The sequence below is a fragment of the Prionailurus bengalensis genome, chromosome B1 (genome assembly GCF_016509475.1).
Source record: "Prionailurus bengalensis isolate Pbe53 chromosome B1, Fcat_Pben_1.1_paternal_pri, whole genome shotgun sequence".
Lineage (NCBI taxonomy): Eukaryota > Metazoa > Chordata > Mammalia > Carnivora > Felidae > Prionailurus > Prionailurus bengalensis.
The window spans coordinates 85,311,527-85,322,998 of record NC_057344.1 but is presented as its reverse complement, the minus strand read 5'-3'; the positions used below and the strand labels follow the sequence as shown (position 1 = coordinate 85,322,998).

The 11,472-nt window shown below is 39.8% G+C and overlaps 1 pseudogene; it reads right to left on the bottom strand.

Moving 5' to 3' along the window:
* Positions 1 to 3,507: 3,507 nt before the first annotated feature.
* On the bottom strand, positions 3,508 to 10,059 carry LOC122468972 (annotated as a pseudogene).
* Positions 10,060 to 11,472: the final 1,413 nt, after the last annotated feature.

Sequence of the window (11,472 nt, the reverse complement as noted above, 5' to 3'; positions counted from 1 at the left end):
GGTGACAGAAATATGAGTGGAATCCAGATAATTCACTTGCGTTTTCTAGGTGCTCCTTTGCCCACCTGTGGCCATAAAGGGACATGGTAAACCACCCCAGCCTATGAAGGGCATGGTGACCATCTCTGGGGGATGGGGGTCTGTGCTGGGCCACCAGCTAAGCCACTAAAACCAGCAGAGGTAGAGGTATTTAGGCAGCCCTAGGGTCTGCTTCAGCTGCACAGCTGCCTTGGCTGCATCAAGCTCTCTCCAGGGCAAAGCATGCATCTGATGACTGAGTCACTGGTTGGCTATTTTGGCTCAGTGTGGCCCAACTATGACAAATAGCTATTAAGCTGATACCTCTGTACAGAATCTAGTAGCTGACACTTAATGTGGGGCAAATATATTTTTCTCCTTTTCATTTTGGTCATGGTTTGGCAAACTCTTGGCTGGAATATTGTAATGATGTGTGTGAGGGCGACCTTTATGAGTAACCGACAAGCTTCTGCTCATGTAGAATATTTTACTCCATTTCGGAACGTGAATAGACCATATAGCATGCATACGTGTACTTTTCAGGATGGTCCTGATTACTTATTTTCCTAATGGGAGCAATTCAAAGGATGAAACTTAATATATTAAATCCTTAATCATATTTTGTGGAATCAGACATAGTACAATAATAAATTAGACATATTGAAGCATTTTTAATAAGGAATCAGACTTAAACCATGTGTATAAGGGCCAGAGTGTTTCTGATAGAGAATCTTTGTGGTAAGGCATAACAATATGCTAACTGCAATATGCTAAGATTCCTGTACTACATTGAGAAACCTAGCTACAAGTCTATCCAGACTCAATTCTTTGACCTCTGCTCAAGGCATCTGTGGGGCTCCGTCTGGGTCCCCTTCACTGTGCTGTGACTTGTGTAAAATCTCTTAAGGAACTAAGGGGCAACTGTTTGTTTCCCTTAAGGGGAACTGTTTGTTCCCCTTCATTACTTGATGTCCCGTGTCTTGAAAACTTATTTCATGTATTTCGTCCTCCCTGTCCCTTTGTTTTTCAGGTGAGAGAGTAAATCTGGTTCCTGCTACTCCATCCAGGCTGAAGTGCAGTTAACTACTTCTGTAGGGCTGACCCTCCTTTGACCTATTATTTTCCATCCATGCTCATAAGGATTCTTTTAGTATTTTTAATCTACCAAAGGAAAAAGGGATGACAAAAATCTAGTTGCAGGTGTATCTATTCCTAACTCTGTTAACTTAGTTATATTAGTAATCTTGCCTTAAATATATATATATATATATATATATATATATATATAGTCAGTGGTCTTCCATCTGTAAAATAGTAATTCTTACTACCAAATTTACATTTAGTTGATATAAATAAGTTTTAAAAATTATATTTACTGCAGGTATAATGTAAGTACATGTTTTTACTTGTCAGGAGAAATTGTGGCCACCAGTGATCCTTGATTTTTTTTTTTTTTCCTCAGACAACAGAGATTTTGCCTTCACAAATAGTTTATGGTCCTCCAGCATCTTTCCCTTATACCCAAGGGAAAATATTTTGGCTTCATCTGGTAAAAACAGATTATGTAGTTAAATTACAGGTACATAGTCAGATACCCAGTTATAATTTGAGTTGATTCTTGAACACAGGCTTCACACAATGTGACCAATGATACTACTCCCAAGGACCCTGCTTCATATTACTCTTAAAGCTGGAGTTCCCGGGGGCGCCTGGGTGGCGCAGTCGGTTGGGCGTCCGACTTCAGCAGGTCACGATCTCGCGGTCTGGGAGTTCGAGCCCCGAGTCAGGCTCTGGGCTGATGGCTCGGAGCCTGGAGCCTGTTTCCGATTCTGTGTCTCCCTCTCTCTCTGCCCCTCCCCCGTTCATGCTCTGTCTCTCTCTGTCCCAAAAATAAATAAACGTTGGAAAAAAAAAAAATTAAAAAAAAAAAAAAAGAAAAAAGCTGGAGTTCCCGATCTCTGATTCTGTATTTAAAAAAAAGAAAGAAAGAAAAAAAAAGGTTGTTAACCTAAATTAAGTTTTGACCGACAACTGAAACCAGAAACATCCCTAATTAGATTCTGGAGAGGAAGCAGGAAACCACCTAGAGCCAAAGAGAACAAAAATTATCCCTTAAGGACTTTATCTTGGGCTTTTACACACATGTGACCATGTGGAACCACATATAAATTTATGAGGTAGATAAACATATAATATTTAGTAATTAGATCAATTTACATGTGCAGTCTTTAGTGTTAATAATTATATTTTTTTTAGGAAGCATCATTATTAAGTCGTTGTCAGAGCTCTCTCGATTTCTTGGAAACCATGCTTCCAGTTAAAATTTCAAAGGGCATTTTTCTACAACATAGCTCCGTCATTGCCGAGTATCTTCATACCAAAACAATTGATGGGATTTTCTTTTATCGAAGGCTTTAAATGTGAGTTTATTTCCTACCCATCCCTCCTTACATACACAAACACTACCCAGTAAATAAATAACCCAAGATTTCCAAGTATCTCAGTGGGCATTTACACTTGCAGATCTAGTCCAATACCTCAATACCCTGAACTTACTTGCCAAGAGCTATGTATGTTGGCAAGAATCTATCAATTACTAAGAAACCCTAACTAATTTCTTACTAATGAGATTGATTTCCTTAAATAAAGCATATATAGTAAATATCCATCATAAAACTATTAGGAAATAATCTGAAATGCCATTAGATTTTATGGAACCATTCAATTAAGAAAATATAAAAAACATAAGATAGCTGTATTTTATTTTTTGTTTAAAAAATTTTTTTTAATGTTTATTCAAACATTAAAGTGGGGGAGGGGCATAGAGAGAGGGGGACAGAGGATCTGATGTAGGCTCTGTGCTGACAGCAGAGAGCCCAATGGGCTTGAACTCACGAACTGTGAGGTCATGACCTGAGCCAAAGTCAAGATGCCTAATCGACTGAGCCGCCCAGGTGCCCCAAGCTAACTGTCACTTAAAATTACACTCAAAAAAAGAGAAATACGCCAGGAGTTGTTTTGTAAACTTCATTCTCTTCAAATATTTATGCGGTTTACAGTGATGTGTCACATATCGGTTCCTTGCAGCCTTTTTCATTTTGATCTTCTTTTGTATCAGATAACTGGGTTTTCAGGCATGTGAATCGTGGTTGTGTAATCCGTAGTGGGAAAAATAACCTGTCATTTAGACCAAGTTCACATAAATGAAGTATTAGTGGACCAAATTGGCTTGATATGAACATAAACAACATTCTCCTTTATGTGGCGATGATGCTCTGCTCCAGTGGCACATAGGCAAACTTCTTTCCTGATGCTGGACTGCCCCAAAGGTAGCAATCAGGATTAAAGTCCAGATGTTCTACCCATAAGTGTGTAAGTCTTTGATTGGCAGTGGGAGGAGCACACACCTGATGTCCTGGAGGAGTGATACACCCTGCCATTCTCATCATGGAGGGTTTGGACCATTCTCATCATGTTCATTATAGGAGGTCAAAGTCTTGATGGTTCTGTTACACAGTTATCAAGGAAATTTAGATCCTTCAGCTGGTCACAAATTAAAGGAGTCAGATCTTCGCAGACTGTTTTCTGTTCCAATTTACACGGTTTCGTGTGGCCACAAAGAGGCCCGTCCAGGCGTAGTGATTGAGGATGTATGCTGCCCTGCCAAGAGCAGTCCAAGAAACATGGCTGCCGTTTCCTTATCTGTCAGAGGATGTCTGTCCTTGTAAGTAGAATCTACTAAAGTTTGGAGAATTCTTTTGACTGTGTTCTTGGATTGCTTTATAGAAAATCTTCTTGACCGCTTGATGAACTCTGTCCCTGTGTCTGAAACTAGGCAAAGGGAGCCAACCTGGCCGCAGCCAAGCTACGTGGCTAAAACTTCCATCCAAATCTGCATACAGTTGTGCCACTGTGTCATCGAGTTGACTTCTGATTTTCTTTCCATGTAAGCAATGGCTGGCTATTGAAATTATGAGCTCAGAAAGCACTTCAAACAAGTTTTTTCTCTCCACTTTCTCCTCAACTTGAAAGTATTCTGGGGCATTTCGGTGGCTCAGTTGATTGAGTGTCCGACTCTTGATTTTGGCTCAGGGCATGATCTCACAGTTCATGGGTTCAAGTCTCGCATCTGGCTCTGTGCTGACATCCTGGAACCTGCTTGGCATTCTCTCTCTCCTGCATGCTCTTTCAGTTATAGAAATGTGCTTTCTAAAGTCGGCTATGTTAAGGCAACTCTTTTTTCTTCTCCAAAAAAGAGTTAGGATTAGGCACATCACATGCAACTCCCCTCCCCAACACAGGTTTGTCAGACATCTGTAGATACTCTTTGCATTCAGGGTTCATTTTTACTATGAAAAACCAGTACGGCAGCGCCATTCCCCAGAAGGTAAGTAAATGTCTTGCCCACTGTGTTAAAACTAAATACAGGTCCATACTTCTCATGCATCTTCTAGGAATTCAGTTGGAATTCTCCCAAATGCTATGGCATGTCCAAGGAATGGAATTGTAGAGAAAACATATGGGGGACTTTTCACCCTGGCAGGCAGGGGGGCCAGGTGGCCTACTGCAAGGCAGGACAGGTAGACTAGGCCAAGGGTGAAGTGCAGGCAATTAGCGTGGCTAGGAAGTTGTCACCAGTTGGTCACCCTCTCTGTAGCCTGCCCCAGCACCGACTCACCCGCCTGCAGTAAACCCAGCAACATTATTCCAGCCCTGCGGCAGTCACTACAGTTTGCTAGAGAAGCTGGAGGCTGAGGTCGCTGCCACTCCTCCAAATCCACAGAGCTAGAGAAAACAGCAGTTGGGTGTCTGGAGGCAGCCTTGACCTCCAGTTCTGATTTTTTATTTAAAAAAAAAAAACCAACTTTTTTTTTAAGTTTATTTATTTTTGAGAGAGACAGAGACAGCATGAGTGGGAAAGGGGCAGAGAGAGAGGGAGACAATCCCAAGCAGGTTCCGCCTTGTCAGTGCAGAACCCGATGTGGGGCTGGAGCCCACAAAACCATGAGATCATGACCTGAGCTGAAACCACGAGTGGGATGCTTAACCGACTGAGCTACCCAGGTACCCCCCCCCCCGCCCAAAAAAAATTTTTTTTTAAGTTACATCTCCATATTTACAGGAGAAAAGTCCTAAGGCTAATTTGGTGAGAATGCTGTAGTTTTGATGGATCTTTTGGGGAGCATTTTTTTATTTCTATACCCCGAAAACCTTAAGCTCTGTGGCTCTGTGGTGTGTGAGAGGAAGGGATAAATTGAGGAACAGGACTTAGTAGATCCTCAGTGGGTTTACAATGTTAGAAGGAGCCCTCAGTCCCTCTAGTTTATTTATTCACCCTGTTCAGGAGACTTCTGTAGATAATGGCCAAGTTTATTTAAACTATTTAAATACTATGCTCTCTCCTCCTCCTCCTCCTCCTTTTTTAGCACTGCATATAGCTCTGCCTGTATCTTTTTGTTTTTTCTTTAGAAAAAGAGCTTTATTGCCTCTCATGATAAATAGTCACCACCCCGGATAGCACAGGTCTCCGGTAAACAATTGCCCATGGCTTGGGTCTGTGCCTCCTAAATGTGACTTCTCTGTCAAATGAAAGCAACAGCCAACCCTTGTGAGTTCTTGAGGGTTTCATGATCATGCCTCCCCTGCCACTTTATCTTGTTATTATCATTTGTTTTTACTATTTATTTTTTGTGCCTGTATCTTAACAGGAAATGAATACTACATAGAATAAAGTTTGTTAACTTATATGTGCCTGACTCATGGATAGAGCTTAGATTTTTGGCAGCATTAAAAGTCTTAGCGTGGTAGGCAGAATAACGGCTTCCCAAAGATGTCAATGTCTTTATCCCGGGAGACTGCATATGTTATGCTACATTGCAAGGAGGCATTAAAGTAGCAGACGGAATTAAGTTTGCTAACCAGCTGACTTTAAAATAGGGAGAGAATTTGGGATTCTCTGGATGGACCTAATGCAATCAGAAAGGTTCTTAACGTTGGAAGAAGGAAGCAGAAGAAAAGGTCATAGTGCTGTGATGTGAAAAGGACTCAAGTCTTCCTTGCTGGCTCTGAGTAGGAGGAACGAGACCATGAGCTGAAGAATGCAGGCATCTTCTAGAAGACAGAAAAGTCAGGGAAATGGATTCTCCCCTGGAGCTTCCAGAAAGGAACATGGCCCCACACATTGATTTCATTGCAGGAAGGCCTGCATCAGATTCCTAACCTACAGAACTTCAAGATAATAAATTTGCATTGCTTTAAGCCACTAAATTTGTGGTGATTTGTTACAACAGCAACCGGAAACTAACAGACTGAGTTATCCTCAAAACCTCACTTTGGCCTGTTTCGTGTGATGACAGGATCCAATGTTTTCACACAGAATAGTTACTTTTTCCAAACAAAATTTAAATGCTCTGAGAGTTTACTGTGAAGTAACAATAAGCTAAACTATAAGCTAGCTTTTTTTCAGAAAGAAAAAGTAGAGGGTGGAAAACGAGAAGTCCTCTACAACATCAACACATTGTCTGAAAGTGTTTATATTCACGAAACTTAAAACTGACTCATGAAACTCTATTCTTTTTGGAATACTGTTACCAAGCCATAATTAAAAGAAAAAATGTTAAATTGTTGATACTGGCAGTCATCAGGACTCTTGTATTTGGTTTTTGGAGTTCTTCATTCAGTACTGGCCGGGAGCTTTGTAGACTAAGGATGAAGTCATTAATGAAATCTCAAACTCATTCTAAACATTGGAGAAGTACAATTTCATTACTTAAGAATTTCCCTGGCCTACAATGTTGAGCATCACACTTGAGTTAATGTAAGAAAATGTACAGAGAGAGAAGAAATGCTCTGTGACTGGTTTTCATAGTTGAGACCTTGCACAGCCGTGACTGAGAATGCAATTGTGGGCTCCCCCGGGTCCATGGGATCTACCAGCTGGAGGGCAGAGCTCTTTTTGTGCAAAACGTATGAACTAAACACAGGTATAAAAGACAGTAAAAATAGCAACAGATTCTCTAAATAACTCATGCAACTATACAACAAAAAATAAGTTTTACATGGTTGATGCCAGAAATGACTACCATATAGTAGACTCATAACTATAAACCTACAGGGTACACACACGTGTATTGCTGTTTTAAAATTTGAGATTTACATGTTACCCGTGTAATATCTTTACATATTTATATATTGCTTATTCTACAAAGTTAGCATAACTTGATTCTAATCTTTGATATCATAAGTTTTTCTTAACCTCCAAGAGAAGAAAAATGTTGTAAAAACACACTGAAAGCAGAGTTCAGATAGTCTGTATGGTTTTGACCTTTAGGTGTGTGGTACCAACTGCTATCTACACCTAGGAGTGTATAATGTACTGTATGAGCTCATCAAATTATCCTACTTTGCTGATGGGATCTGTTTTTAAAAAGAAATGTTGTACTTAATGCCACTAGACAATTACTAAAAAATAGTGTTATTGAAGCTTTATTGTCCTGGAAACTCTTTCTGTTGGATAAAAGAAGAGTTTAAAGAAAAGATTTTTTTTTCTCAGAATTTCAGTCTAGTGTGCCGCCCAGGCCTCTCAACACAGCTTTGAACTTGGAGTCTAAAAAAACGTTTGATCTTCTTTGTCTTTCAACTTGACAAAACGTCCTTCTTCTTTGAAATCCCCATTTTATGTGTGCTTGTCAGTGTGTTTTAGAAATGAAAAGCTCTTGGGGGTAAGGTACGAGTCTTTTTTGTTTAACCTTTGAACGTCCTCCTAAGCGCCTGCTCTACCAGTTGGCATTCCAAAAATATTGCTCATTAAAATTCTCATTCTTCCTATAGTGGTTTGGAAATGATAGTAGTAGGTGTTGGATTCAGCTTCTTCACTTAGAGGCTTTTAAAAATAAATACACTCAAAGGTAACATTTCATTCCATTCAACAAATATTCTTAAGGTCCTTCTGCATGGCAATAATTAATGTTCATTGAAAGATGAACTGACACAGCCAGTATGATCAAGTTGTATGGTTGAAACATAAGAAACTTAAAAGTAACTCATGGATTCAAAAAATTTAATCTTTTACTAGGACCAGAAAATCTAACTTGTTGCCAAACGATGTAACTTGGTTAAATGACTAAACCCTACCAGACATAGCCCTATAATAGCTACCCCTCCTTGAATGAAAGGAAAAGAAATATACAGAGAAAAACGCAAAGTTATACTTTATTAATCAGGTGGGGATTTTGCTTTAATTTTATGCAGAACCCTGGTGACCTATAAGCTGAACCCCATGGAAAATTCTTTCCTAACCACTACTGTCCTGAAATGCCCAATGTCTCTCTTCCATGAAAGTAGGGTGTGTGGATAAGGAGTAAAGAAAAGGCAAAATGGGAACCAAGTGATCACGATAGAAAACAACACAGGAAAGAAATATAATTTATTAAAATTTGTCACATGAGTCTACCTAGAATAACAAGGAGAGCCCAGCCGTTGTTCTAAATGATCTTCTGCAACTTAAGATAAACTTTTTAGTAGGAGGTATCTGATGTTGCCTTAATTTCTGTTGAAATAAAGTAGAAGGGTGACTTCTGATTTTAGATTAAACAGCTTAGTCCATCGGCTTTCTTTCTGTCTTGGCAAAAAACCTATTCAGGCTGCAAACTCACCATTAGAAAGAATGTTAGTAGGTAAGATAGCCATTAATAAGTAAGAATATAATCATGTCTGGTTCAAATAAATGCATTTGCATAACATTTTAGACTGCATCTTGAATAATAAGGCATTCGCTGATAAGATGAGAGACTCTTTTTTTTTTTCTTCTCCCTGGCATTTGTCATTTACTCACTTTTCATTTTAAGAAAGCACTTACTGACTCCTCAGCCTGTTGATGTCTTTTAATAGCAGAGTGCAACACTGCTGGTGACCTTCATTTATGTTTCAACCATGAGCCGAGTCTAGAAATAGACATCAGAGCATACTGCTATGTTGGCAAACCACATCACAGAGACACTATTTTTAAGGATAACTAAAGAGTTTTGTTCTTAACAGCTATGGCAAAATAAGGAAAACCAACATGACTGTGGCAGACAGAAAGGCCTGCCACCCACAAGAGGAGGAAAAACTGGATTCCCCCAGGGCTCCACTGGTCCAGTTTGGGGGTTGCTGGGTGAACCTTGAAGCCTGTGGCAAAACTGGCTGGTGGAGTGGCAGCCACACACGCAGCTATTGGTAGTAGAGGAGCAAATCCTCAAAGAGAATTTTAGAGTCTGTGATGTCACCCCTCCATCCATTCTTTTTCTTTCTTTTCTTTTCTTTTCTTTTCTTTTCTTTTTTTTTGTTTTGTTTTGTTTTTTTTGTTTTTGAGAGAGAGAGAGCATGCACTTGTGAGTGAGTTGGGGAGGGGCAGAGAAAGAGGGAGAGAGAGAGAGAGAAAGAGAGAGAATCCCAAGCAGGCTCCCCACTGTCAGTGTGGAACCCGACGAGGGGCTTGAACTCACAAACCATGAGATTATGACCTGAGCTGAAGTCTGATGCTTAACCACCAGGCGCCAACTGCCCCGCCTCTTTTTTTTCCTGCTATTCTTCTTTTTTTTAATAATATTTTTTTTTCAACGTTTATTTATTTTTGGGATAGAGAGAGACAGAGCATGAACGGGGGAGGGGCAGAGACAGAGGGAGACACAGAATCGGAAACAGGCTCCAGGCTCTGAGCCATCAGCCCAGAGCCTGACGCGGGGCTCGAACTCCCGGACCGCGAGATCGTGACCTGGCTGAAGTCGGACGCTTAACCGACTGCGCCACCCAGGCGCCCCTCTTAGCTATTCTCTTAATGCCCATCTGGCTTTGCCCACTTCTCGGAGACTGCTTTCAATGGCTGTACCAGTGATCACCAGTGCTGCATCCAAGGATCAGCTCCCTACTTGCTTCCTTAGCCTAGTTTCAGTATTTTACACTGGTGGCTACTATTATTTTCCTCAAACATCTTTCCTTTGGTTTCTGCCATATCACACTCTTCCAGTTTTCCTCTTGCCTCACTCACCATCTGTTCCCCATTCCCCATTCCTGGCCATTCCTCCCCAGTGAGAAGATCAGAAGAAAAAGTATTTAAAATGTATTTTAGCAAGTGAAAAATATATACTTTCAGGAATATTGATAGACTAGCCGGATATATGCTTGCTTGTTAATCTGATTGCACGTATTAACAATCACACATTAATAGAATAACATATTAGTGTAGAGAGATTAATTTTTCCAATCTCACATTTCATGAAATAATTCTATGCAAAATCTTCACTTGTGGCCTTAAGATCAGTCTCTTACTGTTAGAATCACTTTCAAGTCACTGAATACAGTTTTCCTGAATACATCCATTTAAGATTTAGCCCTTTTGGAATTTTGCATGATATTATCACTGGAAGTGTTATCCCATTAGGGACATTTGTACAGCATTATCTGCACAGTATTAAGACATCTATTTTTTCATTTGTCTTTTAGATACATATTCATGATCCCCACAATGTAATCACTGTATTTCTTTAAATAATTTCAATAGGTTTGCTTATAAGGATATCTAACACTTACAATTGTGAGGTCCTACCTTCCATAATACTAAAATTGGTATTTCATTTCTAGGCCTCCATTTTATGGAAAGTGGCTTCCATTAGCATCTAAAACTAGAATTAACTGAAGTCCTTTGTGCCTGGACATAAAATCAATTTCCCTAAATATTACTTTGATTTTTGAGTAGAGTTATCTGTTAATCTGAGTTTTTGGTATCCTTGAGATTTGTTTGTTGTCTTTTTATACAGAAATTGTGTTGATTTTTTTTTCTGTTTATTTATTTTTGAGATAGAGCATGAGCAGGGGAGGGGCAGAGAGAGAGGGAGACACAAAATCCAAAGCAGGCTCCAGGTTCTGAGCTGTCAGCACAGAACCTGATGAGGGGCTCAAACCCACAAACTATGAGATTATGACTGAGCTGAAGTCGGATGCTTAAACGACTGAGCCACCCAGGTGCCCCTGTGTTGATTTCTGGTTTAAAAATGCAATATTTAATATTTTGAGTTATCATAATGCCTTTTGTTCTTTAAAGTTCAGCCATTTTATATTTTTTTGTTTTGTTTTATTTTATTTTATTTTATTTTATTTTATTTTATTTCATTTCATTTCATTTCATTTTATTTCATTTCATTTCATTTCATTTCATTTCATTTCAGAGTCCCAGTGGGGGAGGAGGCAGAGGGAGGGAGAGGTGGAGGGAGAGGGAGAGGGAGAGGGGGAGAGAGAGAGAGAGAGAGAGAGAGAGAATCCCAAGAGAGAGAATCTACACTCAGTGTAGAGCCTGTTGTGGGGCTTGATACCACAACCCTGGGATGACCTGAGCCAAAATCAAGAGTCAGGCACTCAACAGACTGAGCCATCCAGGCTCCCCTAAAGTTCAGCTTTTAAATCTCTACGTTCTATTTA